Raw genomic sequence first — 14,796 nt, forward strand, 5'->3', positions numbered from 1 at the left:
GCGATTAGAAAAATTTGGCGTCACACAGAAAATAGAAAAATGCGAATTCGGAAAAAGCAAAATTAATTTTCTCGGTTACGAAGTCTCAGCGGACGGAATCAAACCGACTGAAGATCGCATCGAAGCCATTTCAAAATATCCGAAACCGAAAACCATCGTCGAGTTACGTCGCTTCCTAGGCATGTTGAATTTCTATCGAGACTGCCTACCACATCAAGCCGAACTTCAACACGAACTCAACAAATATTTACACAACCGTAAGAAAAACGACAAAACCCCTATCGAGTGGACACCGGAAGCCGACGTAGCCTTTGAAAATTGCCGTCAAAGCATTTTAAAAGCTACAACTTTGACTCATCCGCTACCCGGTACATAACTCAGCATCATGACTGACCCTTCAGATCACAGTCTCGGCGCCATACTACAACAGAAAGTAAACAACGAATGGAAACCGCTCGCATACTTCTCAAAAGCAATGAGTGCTACACAACGCCGCTACAGTGTATACGATCGCGAATTACTAGCGATCTATACAGCTGTAAAACACTTCCGACGACTCATCGAGGGATGCGAAGTGACTGTGTACACCGATCACAAGCCACTTGCCTACGCACTACATCGCCAAGCAAATAGTACCGACACTCCGAGAAGAGAACGACAACTACATTTCATTAGTCAATTCTGCTCAAATATCAAATACATACAAGGGGAAGAAAACACAGTCGCCGACGCTTTCTCACGCATAGAAGACATTCAATGCCCGACGATCATCGATTTCAATCAATTAGCCATCGATCAACATAACGACGAAGAACTAAAATCATTACGAAGACAACCTAACTTGAAATTCGCCGACGTCGCGGTGCCTGAGATACAGCAGCCAATTACATGCGAGCTGTCTACCGCGACGCCGCGACCGTACCTACCGAGCATTTATCGCTACGCAGCATTCAAAGCGCAACACGATCTATGCCACCCGAGCGTGCGGACATCAAGAAAACAAATAAGTTCCAAAAACTTTTGGCCGAACATGAACACAGACATCGGTACATGGACTAAGGCGTGTATTAATTGTCAACGAGCAAAAATACATCGACACGTCGTCACACCCTTAGGCGAGTTTCCGCCGTCACAGCGCTTCGAACATATACACATCGACGTAGTCGGACCGCTAAGACCGTCGAAGGATTGTCGATAACTAGTGACTATGATCGATCGCTGTACGAAGTGGCCCGAAGCAGTACCGATATAAGATATAACAGCTGAAAACGTCGCAAAAGCCTTATACGAACAATGGATCGCACGTTTCGGTTGCCCGCTGCGTATATCAACGGATCAAGGACGTCAGTTCGAATCTGAGCTATTCAATTCTCTCATGAAAAGATTCGGAATTACGAGAATTCGAACTACTGCATACCACCCGCAATCGAATGGCCAAATTGAGGGATGGCACCGAACCCTGAAAGCTGCACTGATAGCGCGCGAAGCTACAATTCAATGGACGGACGAGTTACCCACCGTGCTACTCGGTTTACGCACGGCGTTATTCAGCGATAACAACTTTAGTCCGGCAATTATGACCTACGGTACTACTCTGCGCATACCTGCGGATTTCTTCGTACCCACACAGTCGAAGATTGACGACGCCGAGTATGTACGCCGCCTCACCGAGACCATGGCAACGCTACAACCAACGCCGCGCTCGCACACGTCGCAAAACAAACGATTTGTTTATAAAGACCTAGCGACGTGTACGCTTGTATTCATGCGCAACGATACAGTTCGAGCTCCACTAACTCCGTCGTACGATGGGCCTTACGAAGTTTTGAAACGCTACGACAAGTACTTCCAGATACAACTGCCAACACGTACAACAGTTGTCACATTGGACCGACTCAAGCCAGCATCAGTGCCGGCGTTAGGGGGGGGGGGGGGGCGTGATGGGGCGATGGCCCATGGCGACAAATTCGGGGGGCGCCAAGGTCTGAAGTTGGAGTCTCTTGCCTCTCCTGGTGCAAACCCTCAGAACTGTCCTCTACGCTCTGTGCATATGCATATTTATTATTGAGATTTTTTTTAGATGGATTTTTTGAGGGTTAACGATATCGTTAGAGTCGCTCCTCGACCACACGGTGCTTACGCTTACGATTGGTGCAATACTTCCACCGCCAAACCGATACGCGTGACACGTGGTAGATGGTGGGGATAACTGAACCTTCTATGTTCGAGCGTCGCTCGAATTTATGCAACGCGAAAACCGTCTACAATGTTTAGACTGCTACAGAGGACAGAATTTTTTGCGTTACTAGTTTTGTAATATCGTTCTTCCAGCATCCCAAATCTTTTATTCCTATTTTTTGTATTCAGGAATACTCCTTCATTTTTCTTTTAGTTATATTCTTTTGACGATTGAGATTTTTCTGGAGTTTTGTTTCTGTTTTATTTTTTATTTTTCTAAAAATACTAGTGATAAGTTAACTACAATTGCAGGTAACCTGCAATCTGCAATAATCATAGAAAAAAAAAACTGCAGTAGGTTATTCCTATTATTATTTCTTTGAAAATATCGGACCAGAAGATTAAAAAGAAACCTTCCGGTGCGGAATATCGGAAACGCAAACGTGAACAGGAAAAAGAGTTTCACAAAGCCAAAAAATTAATGAACATTGATAAATACATTGCCAAGAAATCGCAAGAGGAACTTGAATCAATTTCAGAAAAATCCTGCCCTTCTACATCTGTCGTCGCCTCCTGGGCGCCCCTACCCTCAGCAGACGCCGCGTCTGGCGCGGAATGGCTCAACGAGACGTCGCGCAACATCTGCGACGCCTCCATGCCGCGAGTGGGCAATACCGGACGGCGACGACAGCGGGCGTGCGTGGCGGCCCGTCGCCGCTTTAAGAGATACCGCAGGAGGCAGTTGAGAGACCCGGACGAAGAGCAGGTGCTGTACGATGCGTATCGCGGAGCTTGTCTCATTCTCCGCGATGCCATCGCAAAAGCGAAGAGGGAGGCGTGGGAGGAATGGCTCCAGACCCTCGAGGACGACCCGTGGGGCAAGCCGTATAAGTGGGTGCGCCAAAGACTGCGCCCGGCGGCCCCTCCGCTTACTCAGAACCTCCACCCGGAACTCTGTAGCAGAGTCATCTCGGCCCTATTTCCATCCAGGGCCGAGTGGCATTCGCAAACCATGACTCACCGGGCGGAGAGTTCCAGAGATGAGGAGCAGGCAATACCGCCAGTCTCTGCGGCGGAACTGAGAGAGGCGGTCCGAAGAATGGGATTGAGGACCACGGCGCCAGGCCTGGACGGGGTCCCGGGAAAGGCATGGGTTCTGGCTATGGGGAATCTGGAGCCGCGCGTACTCGCCGTTTTGACCAACTGTTTGGTCCAGGGTCGAGTACCGCGGCGATGGAAAACGGGCAAGCTCGTGTTGCTCAGGAAGGCAGGTCGGCCTGAGGAGCAGCCGTCGGCGTACCGCCCCATTGTTCTGCTGGACGAAATTTGCAAGGTCTTGGAGCGCATACTCGCTACTCGTCTCGTCCAGCACTTAGAGCGCGTCGGACCGAACCTGAGCGGGAACCAGTACGGGTTTCGTTCGGGTCGGTCCACCATAGGGGCGGTCGCTCGTCTGCGGGAGATCGCGGAGGAGGAGGTGGCCCGGGGTGGGGTAGTGTTGGCTGTGTCGCTGGATATATCCAACGCCTTCAACTCCCTACCCTGGGGAGCCATCAAGGAGGGTCTGACGAGGCACGGCGTTCCGAGATACCTGCGCAATGTCATCAGCGACTATCTCTCGGAACGCACCGTGCAGTACCCTATCGAGCACGGTTGGGAAGAGAGGGAAGTGGTGTGCGGTGTTCCACAGGGGTCGGCTCTCGGCCCCATCTTGTGGAACATCGGATATGACCCCGTGCTCTCCGGCGCCAACCTACGAGGCGTCGAGACGATAGGGTACGCTGACGACACACTCGTTGTCAGCCGCGGTAAGACCCACCGGGACGCGATTGTCCTGGCGACGGCGGCGGTGGCGCAGGTGGTGCGCAGGATACGGGCGCTGGGCCTGACGGTGGCGCTAGAGAAATCCGAGGCCCTCTTCTTTCACGGGCCGAGGAACTTTCCACCGCCTGGATTGGCTGTGGTGGTGGGCGGGACCAGGATCGTCGTTTCACCACCTTGGACGTATCTTGGTCTCGTCATAGACGGCAGGTGGTCGTTCCGAGACCACTTCCGCCGTCTTTCCACAAAGGTGACGAAGGCGGCCGGAGCCCTGGCCTCTCTTCTCCCCAATCTCGGTGGACCCAGCCTAAGCTGCAGAAGGCTATACATGGGAGTCGTGCGCTCCATGGTGATGTACGGCGCACCAATCTGGGCTGAACACCTTGCCCCAGAGAACCGGCTCACACTAAGGAGGCTACAGAGGGTCATGGCTACCAGAGCAGTCCGCGGCTACCGCACCATCTCCAAGGATGCGGCATGCCTGCTCGCAGGAACTGTCCCGTGGGACATAGACGCCAGATCTCTCGCCGACGTCTACTGGCGATGTGTACGGATTCGCACAGAGGGCGGCAACCCTCTCCCCGAAGCCGTGCGTCGGATGAGGGATCTGGCCAAGGATTGGGCGATCAACTCGTGGGCTGACGAACTCAGACAGCCCCGAGTCAGCGTCGCATTGGTGACGGCCATCCGCCCGCTCCTGCGGGAATGGATAGCGAGGAGGCACGGAGCGCTGTCCTTCCGACTCACACAGGTGCTAACGGGGCATGGCTGCTTCGGCCAGTAGCTGTGTGAGATCGTGAGTAGGGAAGAAACCCCGCGATGTCACCATTGCGGCGACGAAAGGGACACGGCCGAACACACCATCTCGGCCCTCCCTCCTGGACTCGACAACGCGCGGCCCTCAGAGCCGCCATCGGATATGACATTTCGCTGCCAGCAATCGTCAAGTGCATGCTGCGCAGCGACCCGGACTGGACTGCGGTCGCCACCTTCGCGGAGGAGGTGATGGCCGCCAAAGAGGATGCCGAGCGTGAAAGAGAAAGGGAGGCGCTCGGCAACTCTAGACGTCGACCAAGACGACGTAGACGTGCGGCCAACGACATCAATGGCCACAACGTCCCGCCTTAGCCGGGGTTCTCGAGGTGACGGTGTGGGGACACCGCCGCCTCATCGCAACGAGACCCCGAGCGGACCGTGGTGCGCAAGCACTCCTGCGCATCGCGGCAAAGCGACGGAAGGCCCATGCAAGTCCCTAGGGGGCCTCTGTTCGGTCTGACGGGTATCTGAATGCCCTTAACGAGAGGAGACTGCCAACACACAAGCAGTTCACTGTCGCCGGGGTTGCGGTAGTTGTACAGTTCCCGCGACTCCGACAATGGCGGAGAAGATGGAGTGTCGGGGGGTTTTTAGTGGGTAGAAATCCCACATACCCCGGTCGTGTTCCCCACACGACCGGAAGTCTTTCTGAAGATTTTCCCCCCGTGAACAAAAAAAAAAAAAAAAAGGTTAGGTTAGGTTAGGTTACCGGCGTCGGGATTTGACGACCCCATCGCCCACCGGGTAACCGGTGCAGTCAGTCATCGGAGGGGGACCTCTACCTCCTCGCGGGGTTCTGGTCCGGGCTGGGTGACAGCCGGGAGGGAGGGTTCGCTCTTGCCCCGTCGACCTAGTCGATTAGGCGAGGGCGCGACCACACCCGCTTAGGCGCAGGCGCGTTTAGGCGGGTTCGTTCGTTTGTGTCCTCATTCATTGAGGACCAAACTTTTCGACGGGTCTGCTGAGCCGGGTTTGCCGGACAGTGGACGGAGGCATGTCTCAATGCCGCCGTCGGGGGGCTTGGCTTAACCGCCCGGCCCCAGAGGAAGGACACCTCTAAGATAAAAAACCACCAATCCCAAGTTTGGGGAGCGCGGCGAGGGGATGAATGGCCGTTGGGTAAACGGTCGTTAGCGCTCCCACCTGCTGGTACCTGCCGCCCCCAGCAGTATGTAGGCTTACCCGGGTATTTAAGCCTCTGCCCGGGGTTGACTTATAATTGCTTTCTACTCGTGGGATTTATTATGGAAAATCTGAATAAAAACAAACCCAAAACCGATGAAGGAGAGAAAGGTAGAAACGACGACCATGGCAACGCATTTTCGGACACCGACAAGCATTACGATTTGGCACTATTGACAGCGAGCGACGGATCGCGGACGGCTTCGCCCGTGACCGGCGCTGCGAGAGGAAAATTCTTCCGCGCAAGGGGGGGAACGTCTGACTCGGACGAGAGTGGGAGTGAGACCGTCACCTCCCTGAGATCGGAAGAAGGAGACGACGAAACAGAGAGAAGACGCTTCCGGAAGAGGAGGGGAAGCGATGAATACGGAACCGGCTCAGACAAGGGCGCGGCGAAACCCACCAAGCGGGGTAGAGGAAGGCCCCCTACGACAGGGCAGTACGTCGGTCTGCACCAGGCGCAGAAGGAAAAGCTCGCCGAGGAGCGCAGGATTCAGCGCCTGGCGGAACAAGCCGAAGCAGACGGGCAAATCTCGGAGATGACGAGGGAGTTACCGGAGCTACGGTCCCACCGGCTCTCGGTAACTCCACAACCGGACGTGACGATGGAGACGGACGAGGACGAGGTCTCGGCGGCCGCGATTGGAAAGTCCATCGCGAACGAAAGAAGACAAGAACGAAGAAGATGATAAGACCACGACTGAATCCCAACAGTCTCATGAAAACGATAGTACTGGCAACGTGAATAATGATAGTTCATTAGTTATAAATGACTCAGAAACCACGATTTCACAAACAGTCGATTTATCCGATGTAGGCAACTGGCCGGATAATCGAAATAATAAAATGGTTGACCACGTCCACGGTCCGTCGCAGGTTCAATAACCGAACTTTCCGAAAGATGAATCCGGTCGTCATTTTACAAGTTCTCAGTATTTCAGAAAACTTCCAAATAATGAGACAATCTTGCGTCGTTGGCTAGTGTACTCACCTTCGAAAAATCGAGTTTTTTGCTTTTGCTGTCGACTTTTCAATAGTCAATCGACATCGAATTTAACGTCCGAAGGGTTTAATAATTGGAAACATTTGTCTGAAATACTGAAAACACATGAAAATAGCGCTCTGCATAAAAAGTACCACCATCAGTGGTTTGAGAGAGAAATAAGGTTAAAGAGAAAATACAATTGATTGCGAAGAACAAAAATTGATTAATCGTGAAACCTTGCGATGGAATAATGTTTTGACTCGTTTAATGAACATTGTTCTTTATTTGGCCGAAAATAATATGGCGTTTAGAGGAAGCTCAGACAAACTGTACACACGAAACAATGGCAAGTTTTTGGGATTAGTCGAATTATTGGGTAAATTCGATCCAATTATGGAGGAGCATTTGAAGCTGGCAACAACAGATGGCATTTCTGATCACTACTGCGGTAAGGATATTCAAAACGAGTTAATTCATCTGATGGGCGAAAAAGTTACTTCTTGTTGAAAAAGTTACTTTCTGCTTCAGTTAATCGATGGAAAATACTCACTGATCATGTAGAACTCTACAGTGTGAAAAAGCTGAGTGATACGCGTTGGGAAGCTAAAATAAACAGCGTAAAATCGGTTCGCTATCAAATTTGTGAAATTCATGATGCTCTAGTTACATTGGCTAACGTTACGGAGAAAACCGATCACATCACCTCACACGAGGCAAGCACATTAGCAGAACAACTGAAAGATTTCGGTTTCATTCTTTCTTTGGTGGTTTGGTACGAAATTCTGTTTCAAATTAATGTTGTTAGCAAATCACTGCAATCTCAATACATGGATCTCGGTAAATCCGCAGAAATGCTCGAAAATTGTTGTAATTTCTTTGAAGAATACCGAAAACCTGGATTCAAGAAAGCTTATTGCACTGCAAGTGACTTAGCTAAAGAGCTTCAAGTCAATCCAGAATTCAAACCTGCAAAACGTTTACGACGTATAAAACGTCAGGCTGGTGAAATAGCTACGGATGAGCCAATTGAATCTCCTGAGAAAAGATTCGAAGTCGAATTTTTCAACAAGTTGCTGGACGTCGCTTTGATGTCAATAAAAGAGAGATTCCAACAATTAAAAGACTATTCGGACACGTGGTCTTTTTTACACGATATTAAAAAAATTCCGGAAAAAAAGGAACTTGCAGTATTATGTGCAAATCTCCAGCTTACTGTTGGTTCCAATTCCGATATCGATGGAGATGGACTATGTGACGAGCTCATAAGTCTGAAGCATTTTCTTCCCGGTGACAATATTTCGTGTATAACCGTACTCAATTTCATACGACAGCGCGAAATTCAGGAACTGTATCCAAATGTTTGGATTGCTTTCCGGATTTTTGCAACCATTCCGGTTACTGTTGCAAGTGGAGAACGCAGTTTTTCAAAACTAAAACTAATAAAAACGTATATTCGATCAACAACCTCTCAATCGAGACTCTCTAACCTAGCTACTCTGTCGATTGAAAATGAAATCGCTGGACAATTAGATTTTTCTCAATTAATTCGATCATTTGCTGACAAAAAAGCCCGGAAGGTGAAATTTTACTGAAGAACATCATTCGAAAAAACAAACAATTTAAGAAAGTCGATCAAAAATTAACAAAATGTTCAATCTAAATGAAAAGTAAAAAAAAAAATGTGCGAGAAATTCAAATTTGAAAAGAAATTTGAAAACATTTGTGAATGACAAAAAAAATCAAAAGGAATAAAAATATTTAAAAATTTAAAAATGTAAAAAAAATATTAAAAAAATAAAATGTAAAAAAAAATGAAAAAATATATAAAAAAAATTAAAAAATATAAAAAAAAAATATATATATATAAAAAAGAGGAGCTACAAAACTTTCTACGTCCGCGTCGTTAGCTCTGGGTAACGCTAAAGGAAAGATGAAATTCTTAATATAATTTTACTTGGGATCAGCAAAAAACTAACACTTGAAATTGCTTCCCTCAAGTGGGCGCCACAATATTTTCGCCCGGGGTATCAGTGGCCCTTACGCCGGCACTGGCCAGCATATACATACAACGAGTCGCCATCGTCTGAGGACCCACCGGTCAGCAGCAGATGCCAGGACAACTCTCCGACCTACACGACGAGATCTGGAAGAAAAGTCAAGCCATCCGTACGATTTTCTTGAGGGGGAGTGATGTGGGACCTACATTACCTACCACACGCAGCGTCCATACAAAACATCAAGCATATGACCGTCGCGAGCCGAAGGCGCGCGGTTACTAAAACGTAGGAGCACATACGCCGAGTTTTGTATGGACACAGATAGGCGCGTATTTATATGGTGCCCCCCGCGGCGACGGTGCGCCCCTCACCTCTCGTACAATTCATAAGAAGTAATTATTGTTCTTACATACTCACTCGCTATTGGTAGAAAAGCCAATGTATATTCTTGTTATAGCCCTTCCGATTGGTAAACCGGTAATTAAATTGTAACTCACATTATAATCCAATTTCATTGGTTATGTGAAACTTTTTATTGGAGACAAATTTCTGTAAATATTGTTTATTGGTGTAATAATGTGTATCAAAATATGTAATTAGCGAATGGTAGCGCCATCTCTTATCATTTTGTAGAAACTGTGTGTTGGTCTGTTGCGAATAACGTGTTTCACTATAGGTTATGGGCGAACTCGGTGCTAAATTATCAGTTATTTTGTGAAAATAGATAATTTGTGAAAATTATATCGCGGAAACATGACTGCGAACTATATTGCCAGTGTCCCTAAACTAAAAGGCAGGGAAAATTATGATGAGTGGAGCTTCGCGGCTGAAAATTTATTGGTTCTTGAAGGAATGGACAATTACATCAAGCCAACGGCAGGTTTTGAGGTTAAGCCAGCAGAAGATGTAAAAACGAAGGCAAAGCTTATATTGACTGTGGACCCATCGTTATACGTGCATATTAAGAATACCAAGAGCGCAGCAGAATTATGGACTACATTAAAGACCATGTTTGACGACTCTGGTTTCTCACGCAAAATAACATTGCTACGACATTTGATCTCTATACGCCTAGATAATTGTGATTCAATGGCTACATATGTGACTCAAATGGTCGAGACAGCTCAACGGTTGAACGGCACAGGTTTTACAATCACCGATGAATGGGTGGGTTCATTATTATTAGCAGGTTTGTCAGATCGTTATTCTCCCATGATAATGGCAATTGAGCATTCGGGCATTTCGATTACTGCAGATGTCATTAAGTCGAAATTGCTCGACATGGAAGTGACCAGAGACAATGACGCCGGTGCTGCATTTGCCGCGCGAAATAATCATTCGTTCAATAAGTCAAAAAAAGGCGGTCCCGGTCCTTCAACGTCAGTTTCAAACAAGAAAATAACAGCAGCAATGACAGATTCATCGAAAACAATTACATGCTACAAATGTAAAGAAGATTGTCATTATCGAAATCAGTGCCCTTTATTGAAGAAAAACAATAGTAAATGTGTTTTTAATGTCGTTTTCCTGAATGGAAAGTTCAATAAAACTGAATGGTACGTGGATTCCGGCGCCAGCGCTCATATGACGGCGAATGAATCTTGGGTAAAAAACATGAACCGATCACCGTGTTTACCAGAAATAGTAGTCGCAAATGAATCTACAGTGCCAATAGTTTGTTCTGGAGACGTCGACATTGTTTCAGAACTGAAATATGAAATTATAGTGAAGGATGTGCTGTGCGTTCCCAGTTTGACAACAAATTTATTATCCGTGAGTGAACTGATTAAAAACGGAAATAATGTGATATTTGATGAAAAACACTGCTACATTCGAGACAAGAATGATGTTTTGATTGCTACTGCCGACCTGTCAGATGGTGTTTATAAGTTGAGGTTAGAAACACAGCATTGTATGTTGGCCGCACCAGCAGTTAGTGGGAATCTGTGGCACAGAAGATTAGCACACCTAAATAGTCAAGATATGAAGAAGATGAGAAATATTGTGGATGGTTTGTCATATGAACAAAATTTTGACATAACCAAATCTCAGTGTACAACTTGTTGCGAGGGAAAGCAAGCCAGATTACCCTTTTCGCATGTTGGTGAGAGAAGCACAGAATTATTACAAAGAGTTCACACAGATATTTGTGGACCAATGGAGACCAGGTCATTGAATGGTGCTCGATATTTCATATTGTTTGTAGACGACTTCAGTCGGATGACTTTTATATACTTTATCAAGAATAAAAGTGAGACACTCAGCAAATTCAAAGAGTTTCAAACACTGGTTGAGAATCAGTTGAATAAGAAAATAAAGATGATACGTTCAGATAATGGACTTGAATTTTGTAATAAGGAGTTTGATAATTATTTGAAACAAAAGGGTATAATTCACCAAAGATCAAATAATTACACGCCTGAACAGAACGGTTTATGTGAGCGAGCCAACCGTACAGTTGTGGAGAAGGCTAGATGTCTATTGTATGATGCAATGGTGGATAAACGATTTTGGGCAGAAGCAGCGAACACTGCTGTCTATTTGAAGAATAGATCCGTTGCTTCAGGACTTCAGACAACTCCATACGAATTGTGGTATGGGAAGAAACCAGATCTCAGTCACATCCGTTTATTTGGAAGTAAAGTCATGGTGCATATTCCCAAGGAACGTCGTTTGAAATGGGATAAGAAAGCCATGGAGCACATTTTAGTGGGATATAGTGAAGAGGTCAAGGGTTACCGGCTGTATAATCTTGCGAAGAAGAGTCTTGTTATAAGTAGAGATGTCATCGTGATGGAAAATGAATCAGAGCTCAAAGAAACAGGCAATGAGTCTATATGGATTCCTAACGAGGAGGCACTTGCAGATAACATAGAAAAAGAGAGCACAGTTTCAGTGGGGGATGAATTGCCTCATGTTTTAGAGACAGAAGACTGCCCTTCAGATTCTTCTTCAGTGTATGAGGACGGTAATGAAACACTAACGGAACCTTCATCACCAGCCACAGACATATTAGACACAGAAGTCCAGATGACATCAACCCCAGAACAGACACCAGTAGTACCTGAAAAGCGTTCCAGGAAAGCACCTGAACGGTATGGTTGGTATGGTACATGTCTTTCCAGCACTGTTTCAGCATCAGAAGAGATTGTGTTCTCAGAGGCTCTCGAAGGGCCTGAGAGGGAACAGTGGAAGCGTGCCATGGCAGATGAGCTGCAGTCTTTTGAGGACAGCGATGCATGGGAGCTTGTTGACAACCCCGGTGATGTGACGATTGTGAGGTGTAGATGGGTGTTTAACAAAAAGTTTGATGTGGACAATAATGTGAGGTTTCGGGCTAGATTGGTGGCAAAAGGTTTCTCGCAGAAACCTGGAATTGACTATACGGGCACATTCTCTCCTGTTATTAGACATTCAACACTCAGATTATTGTTTGCTCTCAGTGTTAAGATGAATATGAGTATTGATCATTTGGATGTTACTACAGCACTTCTAAACGGTTTCTTGAAAGAGACTATTTACATGTCCTTACCTGAAGGTTTTGTGAACAAAAGTGGGGGAAAGGTTTTAAAATTGAAAAGAGCAATCTATGGGTTAAAACAGTCTTACCTTGCGTGGTATGACAGAGTTAAAGATTTGCTATGCAAATTAGATTTTAAAAACACTCTGTATGAGCCTTGTTTGTTCACAAAAACTAAAGGTGAAGTTAAAATTATTGTGGCTTTATATGTGGACGATTTTTTAATTTTTTCGAACTGTCCTGTTGAAAGTAAAAAATTAAAAGATACTTTAGGATCAGAATTTAAGCTAAAAGATTTAGGGCCTGTAAGACAATATTTGGGCATGAGAATAAATGTTAGTAAAAATGTAATTACTGTAGATCAGCAGCAGTATATTGATCAGCTATTAACTAGGTTCAATATGTTGGATTGTAAAATGCATAAAACACCAATAGAATGTAAATTAAATTTGGAGAAACCTGATAAATGTGTACCTGATGTTCCATATCAGAAGTTAATTGGATCATTAATGTATTTGGCAGTATTAACCAGGCCTGACATTTCCTATTCTGTTAGCTATTTGAGCCAATTTAACAGTTGCTATGATAATACACATTGGCATTATGCTAAACGCATTCTTAAATATTTGCAATGTACAAAAACATACTGTTTAAAATATTTTAAGGACGGTAGCAAGTTAGAGGGCTTTGTAGATAGTGATTGGGCCAGCGATGCCATAGATAGGAAGTCCTACACGGGCTTTTGCTTTACTATGTCGGGATCTGTCATCTCATGGCAAAGCAGAAAGCAAACGTCTGTATCGCTCTCTAGTACAGAAGCAGAATATACTGCTTTGTCTGAGGCAGCTCGCGAAGGAGTCTATTTGAGAAACCTGTTACATGAAATAACTGGTAACCTATCTGTAATACAGATCTATTGTGACAATCAGAGTGCTTTAAAGTTGTCATTAAGTAACCAAAGTCACAACAGATCAAAACACATAGATGTGAGATTCCATTATGTAAGAGATGTTGTTAAAAATAAATATATTAAAGTTATGTACTTGTGTAGTGAGGAAATGCCTGCTGATTTACTTACCAAAGGATTGTGTACTATTAAGCATTATAAGTTTATGTGTAAATTGGGCATTGTACCTAAATAAAATTGTTGTTTATTTTGATAAGTGGGGGTGTAATAATGTGTATCAAAATATGTAATTAGCAAATGGTAGCGCCATCTCTTATCATTTTGTAGAAACTGTGTGTTGGTCTATGACAAAAAAAAAAAAAAAAAAAGAGGTTAGTCTGTTGCGAATAACGTGTTTCACTATAATTGGTTATTAATAATTGTCATTTTTGTATATATATCTGTGTAAATTTCAAATAAAATCATTCCACCTGAAGCATCAACAAGTTTATTACTATACTCAAGAAACCTCCGAAATAGTTAGGGAAGCAATAGCCCCTACACTTGCACCTGCAGCAAAAGGTTTAGGCCGATTTCAGCTAACATTTCCTCTTGAAATTGAGAGACAATTAGTTGAGCACATCAAGCTACTTGAACCTCGCATGTTTGGATTAACGCGTACAATGGTCCAGAACTCGCTTTCGAATTGGCTGAAAAGAATGGCTTTTCACACAGTTTTAATAAAGATAAGCGTAAAGCTGGCCAGGAGTGGCTAGATGGATTTTTAAGACGTCATAAAGACATATCTTTACGAAAACCGGAGCCTACCTCCGCAGCCAGAGCCCAAGCTTCTAATAGACCTCAAGTAAAAAAGTTTTTCGATAACTATCAAGAATACAAATACAAATTAAACGCAAACCGGATCTACAATGTGGACGAATCGGGGCTGTCTACTGTCCAAAGACCTCAAAAGATCCTGGCTACCGCTGGCAGGAAGCAAGTAGGTGCCATTACAAGCGCGGAGCGGGGATCTAATGTGACAGTTGTGTGTTGCATGAACGCAGCTGGGTCGTATGTACCTCCTTTCATGATTTTCCCAAGGAAAAATATGAAAAACGAGCTCGTGCATGAAGCACCAACTGGTACGGTAGGAGTAGCTCAAGAAAGCGGGTGGATGGCCACTGAAATTTTCGTGAAGTGGCCATCCACCATTTTGAAAGCGTTGTAAAAGCTAGTCATAATGATAAAGTCCTTCTTATTGTCGATGGCCATGCCAGCCATGTCATTCGAAGCTTTGAACTTTGCCAAGGAGAATGGAATCCAAATTGTTTGTCTTCTTCCACACTGAACCCATCGTATGCAGCCTCTCGATGTGTGCTTTCATGGCCCGCTTAAGACATATTTTAAGCAA

The 14,796-nt window shown here is 45.5% G+C and overlaps 1 protein-coding gene across 2 annotated transcripts in view; it reads right to left on the reverse strand.

The window, feature by feature from the left end:
* LOC116774366 (splicing factor C9orf78) overlaps positions 1-14,796 on the reverse strand; it is a 51,841-nt gene that overhangs the window by 20,008 nt on the left and 17,037 nt on the right. The window contains exon 3 of one of the 2 annotated variants that reach the window (XM_061524911.1): positions 14,072-14,095. The exons of the other annotated variant lie outside the window; for it this stretch is intronic. The gene's annotated coding sequence lies outside the window, so the exon portion shown is untranslated. Of the gene's footprint in view, positions 1-14,071; positions 14,096-14,796 lie in introns of those variants that run through there. 2 annotated transcript variants of the gene reach the window in all.

The sequence above is a fragment of the Danaus plexippus genome, chromosome 26, assembly GCF_018135715.1.
Source record: "Danaus plexippus chromosome 26, MEX_DaPlex, whole genome shotgun sequence".
Classification (NCBI taxonomy): Eukaryota; Metazoa; Arthropoda; class Insecta; order Lepidoptera; family Nymphalidae; genus Danaus; species Danaus plexippus.